This window comes from Hemiscyllium ocellatum, chromosome 29 (assembly GCF_020745735.1).
Source record: "Hemiscyllium ocellatum isolate sHemOce1 chromosome 29, sHemOce1.pat.X.cur, whole genome shotgun sequence".
Lineage (NCBI taxonomy): Eukaryota > Metazoa > Chordata > Chondrichthyes > Orectolobiformes > Hemiscylliidae > Hemiscyllium > Hemiscyllium ocellatum.
Window position 1 is genome coordinate 4,667,715 of NC_083429.1, and position 15,970 is coordinate 4,683,684.

The following is a 15,970-nucleotide window of genomic DNA, read 5'->3' on the forward strand; positions in this document are numbered from 1 at the left end:
TTGGACGAAGATCTTTCAAGATAATTTTCAGAGATTTTGCTTTTCAGTTTGTTATCAAACATACGTGTGCTTGTGTGTGTGTGTGTGTGTGTGTGTGTGTGTGTGTGTGTGTGTGTGTGTGTGTCCACACAATTTTTCAAAGGGAAATATCAATGTACATATTTGCAATAACCACTTGTCATTCTTCTTGCAATCATGCTTTGATTAACTTTGCTTTGGTCATAAACGAGTCGTTTTAGCAGATTAACGAAGTCTGTCTTGCTTGTTCGTAACACTGACCCTGACACACTCTGAGAACTAAGTCATTGGCCATATCACCGTACTAGTTATGTATTTTCTGTGGCTCGTAGAAGATTGGGACTAGAAAATGGTACAGCGATCCAAAAACACAGGAAATTATCAACTCAGTCAGCCTAACGTCAGTGTAGAGGAGGTTGTTGGAGGGGATTCTGAGGGATAGGACTTACATGCATTTAGAAAGACAAGGATTGATTAGGGAAAGTCAACTTGGCTTTGTACAATGGAAATCACGTCTCATTAATGTGATTCATATTTTGAAAAGGAGACAAACAAGATTGAGGAAGGCACTGTGGTATACATTGTTTACACAGCCCTCAGCAAAGCTTTTAAAAAGGTTTATCATCGAAGACAGATTACTCAGGTTAGGTCATATGGAATTCAGGAAAGGCTAACCAATTGGATGCAAAATTTAATTGATGGTAACGGGTTGTTTTACAGACTGGAGGCCTGTGGCCAGGGGTGTGCTGAAAGAATCAGTGCTGAGTTCACTGATTTACATCATGTATATAAACAACTGAGATGTGATTATCGGAGACATAGTAAGTTTACAGATAACATCAAAAAAGTTGGGCAGTGGATAGTGAAGATTACTTCTGAGTACAACAGTACCCTTGACAAACAAAGCATCAAGAACTGGCAGATAGAATTTAATTTAGATATTTATGAGGTTTTGAATTTCGGTAAGTTAAAGCAGGAGAGCGCCCTGGGGAATGTTGCTGAACAAAGCGACCGACGGGTGCAGGTTCACAGTTCCTTGCAAGTGGAGTTGCAGGTAGACAGATTGGTGAGAAACGTGGTTAGCATTCTTGCCTTAATCAGTCAGAACATTGAGTATAGGAGTTGGGGTAGCATATTGCACTTGTACAGGACGTTGGTGGGGGCACTTTAAGAATACTGCGTACAATTCAGTTGGCACTGCTAAAGGATGGATGTTGCTATGCTTGAGAGGGTACAGAAAAGATTTACAAGGATTTTCTGGAACCCGAGGGTTTGAGCTACAGGAAAGGATGGGCAGGTTAAGACTTTTCTCCCTGGACTGTTGCCGGCTGAATAGTGACATGACAGAGGTATATAAAATTCTGAGGGGCATGGATAGTCTGAATGGCCAACATCTTTTTCCCAGTGTAGGAGCGTCCAGAACTAGACGGCATAAATTGAAGGTGTCAGGGAAAAGATTTAGAAGGAACCATAGAGGAAAGCGTTTTAATGCAGAGGCTGTTGGGTGCACGGAAAGTGCTGTCAGAGAAAGTGATGAAAACGGGTATAATTACATGTTTAAAATATATCTGGACAGATAGATAAATAGTAATGGTTCAGAGCGATATGGTTCAAATGCTGGCCAGTGGGACTAGGTCAGGTGAGGATGCCTGATCGGCATGGGCAATTTGGACAAAAGGATGTGTGTCCACGCAAAACGACTCTCTTATTCATCAGAGGGATGAGCAAAAGTTCTAAAAGGTCTTTCGAATCGGAATTCTCTTCCCCAGAAGTTTGTGGTGCCTCATTGATTGCAAATAGTCACAGCTGAATTAATTAATGATTTCACAGCGACTGAGTCACGGATATTGGGATACAGACAGGAAAGTGGGGCTGAGACCACAACCTGATCAGCCACAATCTTAGTGCCTGGTCGAAAAGGCTCAAAGTATCTAATGCCCCACTCCTGCTCCTCAGTCCCCTGTTTCGGTGTTCCATTCAGCCCATCAAACCTGTTAGACAGGAGAAGTTGGAGGCCACTTTCTGCTATCATCTGGTTCACAGAAACAGAGGAGACCATTCACTCCTTCAAGACTGTCACACACGGTTTGAAGATTTAGAAAATGTAATTGGAAAACCTAGACTGGATATGAGAGAGGTCCCTCATTTCTCTTTACAGAGCTTCCCCTCTCTGCAAGTTGTGCTCCTTTTGTTGGTAGACCAAGATGCATTGTGAATGCAGCCCCCATACCTCACCCAGAGATGGCTGCCTGACTGCAATATTCCATAACAGACCTTCCAGAAAAGCAACACACATCAACATTCCAATGCCAGAACATGAGAATATCAAAAACACAGGCAGGTCGTTCACCTCCCAAGCTTGCCTTGCCTTTCACTAAGATCATGGCTGATCTGTTCTAGGTCTGAAATCTTCCATAATGCCCAAGTCTTCATAGCGCTCACCTCTCTGACACATCAAAATCCATCGCCAGCCTCTGTGAGATCTTTCATACAACACAGAACAAAGAACAGTACAGCACAGTACAGGCCCTTCTTCCCTCGATGTTGTGCCACCCGATTATCCTACTCTAGATCAGACTAACCTACATGCTTCCGTTCACTTTCTTCCATATGCCTATTCAAAATTCTCTTATGTTTCCCTCACGTATTTGACTCTACTTCCACTGCTGGCAGTGCATTCCACATACCGACCACACTCTGTCTAAAGAACCTACGTCGGATATCTCCCCTTAACCTTCTTCCAATTATTTAAAATTATGACCCCTTGTGATAGATATTTCTGCCCTGGGAAAGAGTCTCTGACTATTCACTCTATCTATGCCTCTCATCATCTTACACACTTCCATCAAATAACCTGTATTCTTTCTTTCTTCCAATGAGAAAAGCCCTCGCTCCCTGAAGGTTTCTTCATAAGACTTGCCCTACAGTCCAGGCAGCATCTTGGTAGGTTTCCACTGCACCCGTTCTAAATTTTCCACATCCTTCCTATAATGGGGTGACCAGAACTGAACACAATATTCCAAGTGTTGTCTAATCAGGGCTCTATAGTGCTGCAGCATAACATCACGGCTGTTAAACTAAATCCGCCTGCTCATGAAAGCCAACATACCATATGTCTTCTTATCCACCCCATCAAATTGGGTAGCAAATTTGAGGGATCTGTGAACATGGATCCCAAGGTCGCTCTGTTCCTCCACAATGCAAAGAATCCTGCTTTTATTCCTTCATTCACATTCGAGTTTACAAAGCGAATCACTTCACACTTTTCCAGTTTGAACTCCATCTGCCACTTCACAGCCCAGCTCTGCATCCTGTCAATGTCCCTTTGCAACCTATAAAAGCCCTCCACACTGCGTACTACTCCAAAAACCTTTGTGTCATCTGCAAACGTGTTAACCCACTCTTCAATACCCTCATCCAATTTATTTATAGAAATAACAAAGATTATGGGTTCCAGAACCGACAGCTATGAAACACCACTGGTCCCTCTCAGTGATCTAGCTCCCCTAACTCTCTGAGTTCCAGATATTCACTGTCCTCTGTTTGAGGAAAAAAAATCTCTGATTCTACATCATGACCTATTGATATGAACAAAAGAGGGAATATATGGGCTGAGGTAAGAAAGACTGGCCCTGAACTCAAAGCGGTATTTGACTCAGGATGAGATCAAGGAGCCTGAGCAAAATCGCACTACATGAAAATCGATTGTGACTTCTCCACTACTTGGAGTCATTCAGGCACAACGGAAGATGTTTACCATCGGTGGGCATCATGCATCTCAGCCGTGGGGCATCTGTGCAGGAGATCCTCAAGGTAGCTCCCTCAGCCCAGGCATCTCCTGTTTGTCAGCGGGGAATCCCTGCAGTTTGGAAGGGGGCCATTCAGTCTATTGAGTCTAAACTGAGCAGAAGTGGGGATATTCACTGAAGTTTACATCATGTTCAGAACAATTTGTCCCTCTTCAGCTCTTGAAACAGTCTGTGTCCATGTGCAAGTAGATCTGGACAACATTCAATGTTGTGCTCTTAACGTCTGGGTAATATTTATGTAACAGCACTGTACATCTACGCAGTAAAAGGAGGAGCACATTCAGCACTTCAATCTGGTTTCACATGAATATGGGGAAGCCATTCAGCCCACCAAATCTACTGGGCAAAAAGCGGGATAGCACATTAAGTCCCAAGCTGCTTTTCACACAGGAAGAGAAGGAATCTGCTCACTCCCACATCTCACTTACACAGGATCAGAAAGAGACCATTTGACACCTGGAGTCATTAAAAAGGAACAGGAAGAGGTCATTCAGCTTCTCAAGCCGCTAACACAGAACAGGAAAGTGTCAGAGATGTTCTAACGTTGCAAACAAATGGAGCAGGGGCTGCACAGATAGACTGCTCTAAATTGAGCCACATGGCTTAATTACTCATTGTACATCTGTGTGACTTTAACATGGTTTTCTGCCAGTCGGAACGAAGCCAACCATTTTTAAGCAGTCCCCACGTTGTAGTCAATCTCCAAGAAGGCAGACCCATGGTCTCCATAGAGGTCAGAAGCTGTTGGGGAATTTACTAACTGTTTCAGAATGAAGTTATAGTGGCTGCTGACAGGGTTGTGCACAAAGTGACATTCAATGCAGGGACAAACGATAACTGTGCGTTCAAACGTCCAGAGTTCATATAGAGCCTGTAGCTCTCTGCTAATAAACATGGGGGCTCTGCAGATATATGCTAACCATCGCGAATCAAAAATCCACTGAAAAGTATGGAATCTTCACCCTGTTCAGCTGTTTGGGACATAATGAATGCCCGTCCATAACCATCAATTTTCAGCTTCGTATTCTCTCAGACCGCTATAGATTAAACAGATAGTCACTGCACTCACTCCTCATGATAATATCATGCCAGGGTTTAGTCTGGTAAAACTCCTTTGCACTGTCTCTGTGACAAACAGATCATTATTTATAAAGCAGACCAAACACGACCAGTGGGCAAGATATTCTAACTCTGGTACTTCAATCATTTTGTATGAAGTGCTGAATATCACTTAATTCCTGCCCCATAAGAATTGTTTGTGACTTATGACCAAGGACATCCAGGTCTTTTTCAACAACAACACTTCCCAATCTCTCAGCATTTAATAAAAGTAAATGTTCACGATGATATTTGTTGCTCACATCCGAATCATTTTAATACCAATTGAATAGCTGTTGCCCAAACACTGATCCTGTTTCTACAATCAAGCCTTCAGTCCAAAGGAAAAAAAAACAGTATTTTTATCGTATCTCCATTTCAAATTTTTAATCCGTGTGATATATATTCCTCCCTTACATACCTATGGACCCTAACATTCCCCGCTCGCCTGTATTCAACCAGGTCAAGCGTCTTCTAAAAACACAAATGCTCCACTCCCATTGGTTCTCAATTGTTTATGTCAGAATGCACAATCTCCACAAAAAGGTTTATCAAAGATCATTTCCCTTTCCTGAATTTAGGCCGACTCTACCAAATCATATCATTAAAATCCAAGTGTCTAGTTGTCATGTTCCTTGTAAACGGTTCCTTTTTTTTCACAGATGACATCAAGTTATTTAGTTTTCTGTTTTCCCTCTCCGTCCTGTTTTAAATATTTAGGCTTACAATAGCTGCTTTCCAGTCTGCAGGATCCTGTCCAGAATCTAACCAGCTTTGAAGAATAATCAATAATTACTTCACGAGCTCTGTTCTCATCTCCTCAATACTCTGGGATGCAGATCGTCAGATGCAGTAACTTATGAAACTTCAGTTCAATTAGATTTCCAAAAAAATACCCTTCATTAATTCTAATTTCCTTCAGTTCCTCATTTTCACCAGTCTCTCTTCTCTCCAGTATTTCTGGAAGTTGTTTTCTGTACCTTCCCCTGTGGAGATGGAACCAATGCATTCCTCTCAGAAGGCAGGTGGCTTATGTCAGCTCGTGATACAGCGGAGGACTACACTTCAGAGATGATGAATATATTACCCACTCCTGCTTAGAAAGTTCCATAATTAAAACAGTTAAATTCATGGTTACAGTCAGCACAGTCCTGTCTCTGGTGTGAGACTACAGGTTTTACTGAAGGAGGGGCACATCTCAGTGACCACCTCATTTTTGAAACGAACTGGTTCCGCATGTTACACTTGAATGGGTCCTGCTTTGACAAATGCTCCTGGAAATCCAAGGGAGGATAGTGCAGTGCCTTGCTCCTCCCGGTGTACAGACCTTCCCTTTTGTGTAGTCTCCACTACATTTGTTAGCCATGGAACCAGACACCCTGTAAATGCAGTGTCCAGAGTAGGGTCAGTCTTGTTCCTTCTTAGATGTTTCTGAGTGAAGAGTCTGATATTAATTTAAAGGAAATGGAGTTTGCGACTGAACCTGAATAAAATAAGTCTCTTCGAAATGAATATAACAGAATTTTCAATGATCTTCACCATAGTTTACACAATTGACAGGGATAGACTTACCAGGAACACCAATAATAACGAGGATGGGGTTGTAACAAGCTTGAATAATCCTCAGTACGGCTTCGATCCGTACCTCGAACCATGTCTAATCCTGGGAAAGCTAGAAAAGACCCAAATATAAACTCCTCTTCGTTGTTGTAACATTACAATCGAAAAATCTCAGATTTGGATCCATTGCTGGAACTTTCCAGTCTATTGTCCTGATTCACTTCCTCTCCCTTTCCCTGGAGCTGCTTAGTCCTATCGTGTTGAGGATGATGCTGCCCCTGAAATTAAGGGAAAACAGGATCAAATAAGCACCTTAGTTATGGAAGAGGGGTAATCTCCAGTGACGCAGGGTCCACTGAGACTAACATTAATCATCGTCACTGAACAAATAGCTCCAGTTAACCCATTTCAGTGCATCCCGTATAGATCACCGTAATACGTGGCCTGGGTGAGATGTTGGTATCGCTGACTATGGGGTGAATGGCACATCTCCTATAGTAAAGTTCGAGGTGACGGAGAGAGGTGATGCTTTCTCTTCACAAGCTCCATAATTCTACAGTGTTTTGGCTGGGAAGGAATTGCTGGGCTCCCGAGGCCGTCCGTGTCTGATCACCAGGCCTGCTGCATGCTTTCGTTTTATATATGTATGTTTAACTTTGCCATTTATCTTACCATCATTTCACGGCTTAGGTGGGTTAGGCATTTTTGAGAGACGCCTACATTGCCATAAACGGTGGAGATACACTTCATTCCTTGTGGTCCTTGCAGCTGCAGCCTGGTCCTGTGGAGTGACGGCCAAGCTCTCACAGAAGCAGGATTCTTAGTTTTACCTTTTGCCCATTATTTCTGGGGTCTCAGGAGGGTTGGAAGGCAGGAAATCTCTCCCGGCTGGTGCACTCTCTCTGTGAGATTTCTCCCAGAATTGTCTTTGATGTTCGTTCCGCCTGCATTAGAGAATTGCATGTGAGACAATCTGTTTCCTGTATTTGTTTTGTGAAAACCATGTGTTTATAGGATGTTGCCATATTGGAGTAGTTACTGTATCGTAGTTAAATAATCCGTTATTCTGTTCTGTTTTCCAATAGAATTACGTTATTCCACGTTGCTCTTGGTTTTGTTGTATTTTATCTTCGTTGTTTGAATATATTGTATTTTGCTCAATTTTGAATATTTTGACAAAGAGAATTGCATCTGAAACAGAGCATCTCATACTTTCCTTTAAAATAAGAAAACTTTCTGACTGAGACTGCCTTCATCATATATTCTCAGGTACGACTGTTCATGTGCATCGCGAGAAGGACAGATATTCATGTTTTAATTGGATAATTACTTAATGGACAACATGTTGCAGAGATACGGGTTTAACAGCAGAATGCGCCGAGCTGGAGAAGTGATAGCTTCATCAGAAATTATACCAGATACTGAATCCACCTCACAGATCCAGCCCAGACATCTATAAGCCCAGATGAGATACCTGCTCAGCACGGAGCACTGAGCAGATCAGGTTCAGTACAACCCAACAATCTGTTCAGGGTGAAAGACTATTCAGACCCGGCTCCAGACAACCCAGCAATTTGTCTAGGATGGAGCACGGTGCAGACCAGGTTCAGGACAACCCAGCATTTTGCAGATGAGGCCCAGTACAACCCAGCAATCTCTCCAGGATGAAATACTGCGTAGGTATCACCAGGCCACTGGCTATCTGTACAACATGGGGACCAGCACAGACCACACCGGTGCATTGATTCAGTAACCCAGATGAAACGGTCTCTGTAGTATGGGGTGATATGCATCCTACACCTGTGTCTTGCTTTATCAACAGGGTTCTTTTCAGTATGGGGAGCTGTACAGTGACTAGCAGTGAATTGATCTGTAAACCTGGAACAGTTAACCTCCCAACATGTAGAGCTGTGCACACCACCACAGTGCATTATTCAATGACATCGTGTTCGATCCCTGCCCAGTGCAACGAAACTTACAGCCCATGCTGGAACCGACAGGATGTGAAGCTCCCATCCATTTACAGCTCCATCTCTCCATTGTGTCATGTCAAGGTATGGTGTGGGTGTGAAAATTATTATCAGAGACTGACGGTGGGGAAATTAGTTTAAATAACAACATCAAAAAGAATTTTGGGATAAAGAGAGAGGGAGATTGAGAGAATACTTTAAGGAAGATCACAGGTTTCAGCATGCTGATATGAAGATACGTCAACAGTACCCTGCAACATGAGCCAGTATTCCCAGGATTGATGGGTGAGTTCAGATGTTGGACAGTTTTGAATGAGCATTTGTCCTGCAGCTCTGTAACTGAAAGTGGGCACAGCAGAGTCGTACTCATTGGGCTGAATCTAGCAAGAAATTATTTTTGTGTAATTTTCATTGTGTGTGACAGATGGGTTGCCTGCAGGTGGCTGAGCTAGTTTCCTGATACTATCATATTGAACTCACCTCATTAACTACCCCGCCACCCCATGGTGTTCCTGTCATTCAATGCCAGCCCGATCCCACCCATCATGGATGGGGTTACTCACCATCGCCCGGATGCTCCGGACATTCTGTGATCCCTGGCACTGGCTCTCTCCTTAAAAACCAATGGGCACACGGTTGAGCTCTCTCAGTTTGGATTTGCCTTGCACAGTTTACCCTGAGCATGTTAGCTAAGGGTCAATTACACCACGGTTTGTTGACAGGGGCACGGAGGTCCGGGTGGAAGGGCTAGTACAGAGGAGGACCATTCTCTTCCCAGAGGGACTCTCACCACAAGCCCCACCGACCATGGTGTGAGTTCACCACCAGCTCATTGCAGTATCTGCAGTCTGAAGAAATGTCCAGCAATACAGGACAAGCATCAATAACCTTCCCTGTTCTGTCAGGATAAGGGTCACCATATTCTCCCTGCTCCCTCACACTCACTGTATATCTGTTATAACACACTACCCCGAAAATGGATCATGGTCCACTATTCTCACTACTGTATGCGAAGCCTTCTCTCTCTCTCTCTCTCTCTCGCCTTTGCAATACTCCCACATGCTGATAGGATATTCTGAAGAATGCTGATTTTGTAATGTTCAAGTTAATGTTCCAAATAATTCCCATTTTCAGGAAAATGTCAATGCCACAGCATGTAACACAGAAGGGGAAGCGAAAAATGTGTACAGTCTTCAAATGACATACAATTCAAATCCACCATGAGGCCATTCTTCCCTTCAAACGCATTCTACCATTGAAGAAGATTGTGGCTGATCTGATGTTTCTTTCAGTTCCATGAACTTTCAGTGATTCAACCCCCTGGGTTCCAGTAATTGAGCAGACAACACTCAGGCACTTTTACCCCGGTTTTCTTCAAGCACCTGTTCGAGGGCATTTCCCACGGGGACTCACTCTTCCAACAATATATTCCATCAGCTTTATACGTCTATGTAATGGTAAGCACATTGTGCACAGAGCAATCAAAATTCAACACTTATTTTATGGTTATTGATATCCAATCACAGTTAGTAATTCTGATTAATTCATTTGTCTCACCTTGTCCTATTCTGCCAAAGACGGCTTTGAAATATTTGTCTTATTATAAAATACAATTTCTAGCAGAGAACGTTTTTACCCTCAGGTGTTATTTTGACCATTTTCTGAATTGTACATTTTTCCTTGTTATGGAAGTTTCTCTTGTCCTTTGCCTGTGACTGGACGGCTGGTTTGTGATGCAAATGGAGGCCAACATTTCGCACACTGTCAGAGGTAACCATAAAGGGGGCGCTGTCTCACCCACAACCCATCACCCGAGGTGCAGTGGCACTCAGGCGAAACCACGACGAGTGGTCTCTCTTCAAAGACAGCACAGCCCTGTGGTGCTTTTGAACTCTGTTCTATTACTGTTAGCATTTTAAAATGTTTTCTAGATTACCACTTCTTTTTGCCGGATGCTCAGGAGCAGTGTCATTTTGTATCACTGCCAACATTTCCCATGTTGCACATTCCTGCCCATGTCCCGATAATCCTCGACTACGTTGTTACATATGAACCTTCTGTCTGTGCCTCGAAAATATTTAATTTCTCTGCATCCAATGGCCTGTGGGAAAGGGAGTTCCAAAGAATCACAGCTCTGAGAAGACAAAAAAAAGCCTCATCTGGGGCGTGAGGTTACTTTTTGTCTACATCCCTGCGAATGGATATAATTACATTGGAAGCAGTTCAGAGACGTTTAACTTCATGTATTCCATGGATGAAGGCCTTATATTATGGTTACTCATAGAAAGAAAGGTGATCTTACTGAAACATACAAGACCTTCAGCAGAGTGTATCAGGTAGAGACCCACTGGGTATTTATATAGTCCAAACTTCAAGCCATTGTTATAGCACCTCAACAGCGTGGAGGCAGGACATTCTGCCCATAAAATCCACACTGACCCACCGAACAGCATCCCACCCAGATCTGCCGCCCACACGATCCATGTAACCCTGAATTTCACATGGCTAATCCACCTAACGTATACATCCCTAATGAGCAAATTAGCACGGCCAACCCACTTTAAGCTGCACATTTTTGGACTGTGGTAAGAAACTGGAACACTGGGAGGAAGCCCACACAGACACGTGGAGAAAGTTTAAGCACCACATAGGGGACACCCAAGGTTGTAATTGAAACCAGCGCCTTGGTGATGCTATGCAGCAGTGCGAATCACATATCCACTATGCTCCTCCGTTAGTTATATTTGTTACTTGCGTATGACTAAAGAACTCTGCCGGACTTATTCTTATCACTGAAACTAACCCAGTCCAAGTATTTTATTATTGGCCATATTAGCAACATGGTCATATTTAAAATGTGTTGTGAGCAGTGAATGGGTGGGGCTAGAAAAGGAAAGAGTGACACCCTCCAACCTCAGTCAGAACCGGAGTGATGAAAAAAATCACAAAGTTGGAATTTATTCACATGGGAATTCTCTTTCCCAGAAATATGGGATGGCTGAATGTTTATATTATATCGAAGCTAGCTTAGTCTGATTGTCCATAGACAGGTGAATCAGGGAAAATGGTACATGGAGAGAAAAGTGCAGCCTGAACCACAATGAGATTAACCACGACCTTATTTACTGGTGGAGTAGTCTCAAAGGGCAAAATGGCCCACTCGTGTCATTCAGCCCTATGTTCTGATGTTCCAATCAGTCCTTCGGACCTGCTACACAGGGACAGATCTAGGCCACTCCTATTGTTAGGTGTAGTTTGGGAACTGTACTCGGAATATCCAGGCTGAGTCAGGAATTGACTCTCACCCCAATCACCTTTTCAGGCTCCTCCTCTCTGTCACTTCCGCTCCAGAAGTGGGTCATTTTATAGACCCCGATTCGCTGTGAATACAGGCCTCTACCTGCATCCAGGGTTGGCTCAAACAAATCCTCTGCTGTCCCTGAATGCAACATTGTGCAATACCATTTCCAGGAAAATAACCAGTTACTTTCCAAAAGAATAACACAATAACGTAAGAAATAGAAACAGGTGCAGGCCATTTGGCCCCTCAAGCCTGCACTGTCATTCAACAAGAACATGGCTGATCTACTTCAGGGCTCAACTCCGCTTTCCTGTTAACCTCTTGTATCCCTCAAATCGTCGATATGTCAAAACCTAATCCACTTCGTCTGTAAATACATGCAGTGACCCAGTCTCCACACTCTCAGGCTTAGGGATATCCAGACATACACAACCTTCTGAAAGAAGACATTTCTTTTTGCATCTCAGTTTGAAATCGATATCCCTTATTCTGTATCTACACCCCTGAGTTCAAGACTCTGCCCTGGAATGGATCAACGTTCTCGAAATCTACCTTGTGAAGCCCCCTTTGTATCTTGTCCGTTTTAGTAATATCATCCTCATTCATTTCAACCACAATGAATAAACGCCTCACCATTTTAGATGCATTCAATAATTCAACCCTTTCATTCCAGGAACCCGCCTAATGAACTACCCGAGTTACTTGCTGCATCGTCATGCTGATGCTATGTTTCAGACATAAGAACAATTCCATCCATTTACACTGTTGTTTTATGGGAGCCCTCTTCATTAAACAGCCTGTCTTTTGGGTCTCAGTGTCATCCGCAAACTCGAATGTATATTGCCCTCATCTCTGCCATCAGGCTTTCAGTATAGATTGCAATTGAATCTTGCCATTGGATTGATATTTGTGATTCTTCCGCAGATACATTTTATCAGGAAGATCCACTAACCCTCACTCTCCGATTTCTATGTATTAACCGACCGTCACTTCATGCTAATATATTTTCTGTCAAACTACGAGCTTCTGTCTTGTGTAACAATTTTTGTTCTGGGAAACCTTATGAAAAATCTCTGGAAAGCCTCGTGTCTACCAGATCCCCTTTTCTCATGTCCGTTTGTTACATTCTCAGGGATCTCCAGAAAAAGGTTGCATGATTTTACAAGGCAAAATATCGATCCCCTTTCACAGAACCATGATGACTCTGCGTTAAGCTTTTCTAAATGCACTGCACTTCCTTCCTTAATAACAGACTGTCGCAGATTCCCAGCAATAATGGTGAGGCTAAATGGTTCCTGCTTTCTGTCTCGCTCCTTTCTTGAAGACAGGCGCCACATTGGAGCGTTTCCAGTTTTACTGGAACATTCCTGCAATCCAGAGAGTTATGGATTATTTTTCACAGTACCACCAGACACTCTGTAACCGCTGCTTTTAAAACCAACTGTGAATTACTCCAGACCTGCGTAACCTTACTCTTATCTGTTTATTAAAAGCCTTGTTCCTTTCGTTAGGGGCAGTTCAAGAGCTTCCCTCATATTGCTATTTTGATCATATCATTGAAAATTTACATTGCCTTCTGCTGTGAGGAATGATGTAAAATTCTGGTGTAAATTATCTGACTGTTCCCTCCCGGCACAACCTCCAAATGCCCTCAATATACTTTCCTGACTTCATTTCTGACAAAGGGCATACATTCATCTTGAACTTTCTTTATCTACACAGAAAATCTTACGCTGCTTGTATTTATATTTCTTACCAATTTGCTTACATCATATCTTTTCTTCCCTTTTTCCTTGTTGTCTAGATTTAGACACTCATATTGGGCACAAACAGAACCTTTGGTCCAACTTGTCCTTGTTGACCAGGTTATCCAAGCTAAACTTATCTCATCTGCTTGCATTTGTCCTAAATGCTTCTGAACTTTTCAAATTCATAAGTTTGTCCAAATGTCTTTGAAATGTTGAGGCTGTACTTGCATCTGACACTCTTCCTCTGGCAGCTCATTCCATAAGCAAATCATCCTTTGTCCCTTTCACCTTAAAGTTACGCCCTCTATGTTTGGGGTCTCCTCACCTGTCGAAAGATCTTGGCGATTTACCCTATCCATGCCTCCCATGATATTATAAACTTCCAGAATGTCACCCTCAATCTCATACACTCAATTGAAACCCATTCAGACACGGGGAGAATGTGCAAAATCCACACAGTCTGTCGTCTGAATGGGGAACTGAAACGGGCTCTCTGGCGCGCGGATGCAGCAGTGCTAAGCACTGTGTCACCGTGCCGCCCACTAAACTAAGACTACTCACTTACATTGCAAACAGCAGGACTAACATCTGATAGAGAGGACGAAATGATTACAAATCAAACAAATCAGATCGAAGCTCTGCAGTCCTGCCACAGCCAGTTAGAAATGGAGTTGAATTATGCAACAGCTGACGCAAGAGGAGGACTCCATAAATATTTTTTTAAAAAATGTCAATGGGTTTCGGGGGTCGCTGGATAGGTCATCATTTATTGCCCAGAGGGTAGTTAAGAATCAAACACATTGCTGTTGGCCTGGAGTTACATGTCGGCCAGAGCAGAAATGAACGGCAGTTTCCTTCCCTAAAGGGCATCAATGAGCCCGATGGGGTTCTGTAACAATCAGCAACTGATTCATGATCATCATTAGACTCCTAATACCAAACATTCATTGGATTTGAATTCCATCATCAGCTGTGGCAGGATTCGATCTCAGGTCACAAGAGCATTGTGTGGGTCACTAGACTAACAGCTCAATAGCACGAGGTTATTGCTTTGCTATTCCCCGAAAGAATGGAACCTTGCTGCACATCAGTGTAAAAGACAGTATGCAATGTCTTCACCAACCTCAACCAGAACTGTTCCTTGGATAATGCCCACAGAATCACAGATGCCAGTCTCCATCCAATTCTGTTCGCTGCACGTGATGTGAAGAAACTGCTGAACACAGTAGATACGACAAAGGCAATGGGCCCTGACCCCATTCCTGCATTAGGACTGAAGACTTGTACTGCATAACAAGCCGTGTCCCTGGTAAAGCTGTTTCATTCCAGCTCCAACTCTGACACCTCCCTGGCAATGTGGAAAATTATTCAACTATCTCCAGTCCCTTACGAGAAGAATAACTACAATCTTACCATTTACCACCCCTCAGTCCTATCACGATTGTCAAATTGGTGGGAGTTATTTTTGACAGAGCTATCAAGCAGCACAGAAATAATCTGCTCAGTGTGGTTTCCGATCGATTCCCATATGGAGATGGTGCTGTTGTGGAAATGTCACTGGATTACCTATCCAGACCAGGCTAATTCTCTGGCAGCTGGTGGAAGTTAAAATCAATTAATAAAATATCGAAATCTAAAATCTGCTGCGAGTAGCAGTGACCTTGAAGCCAATGTCGATTGTAAACACCAATATCCTCCCCAATGTACTTTCAGGCAGTGAATCACACCTGCTTTCCTGATCTGGCCTAACAGTGATTCACGACAAACAGACATGTGATAAACTCTTCAACGGCCCCTGAAACGGCCAAGCAAGGCACTCTATTGTATCAACCTTTTCCGACTTCTTAATGGATAAAATTGGACAGAAGATCTGGCACCAGCCTCGGTATCGGAAAAAGGATTGGGAAACACAGTCCTGTTGATCCTGCAGATACCTCCTTCCTAATATCTGAGAGCTTGTGACACATTTACAGAGTTTCCTACAGACTGCACAGAAACATTGTGAAAGGAGTAGGTCATTCAACACAGTTAACCTCCCCCATTCTAGTTATTGTTCGAACATCTCTTCAATTATATTTTCCCCAAACACTGCATACTGTATCTCCTTTGAAGTGATTAACTATTGGAACAATATGGACTAGGAACTTTGGTGCATCAATTTTGCTTTCCCATTCAATATACCGATGGTTGATCCTCTATTTCGACACCAAATTCCTGCTGCAACCTCGTCCCTTGGGTGTCTAGAAATACTTAACGAAATTCAGTGCCTTGTCTTCCACAGGCTTGTGTGGTATAGAATTCCCAGATTCACCACTCTGTGAGTGCAGACATTTATTCTCATCACTATGCAGAGTGCCCTGACTGTACGTAATTCTGTGACACTTTGTTTTAGACATCCCATTCAGGTGAATTGTCATCCCTGCTTCCAATATGTCTCTCCCGATCAGAGTTTTATATATCTCACTG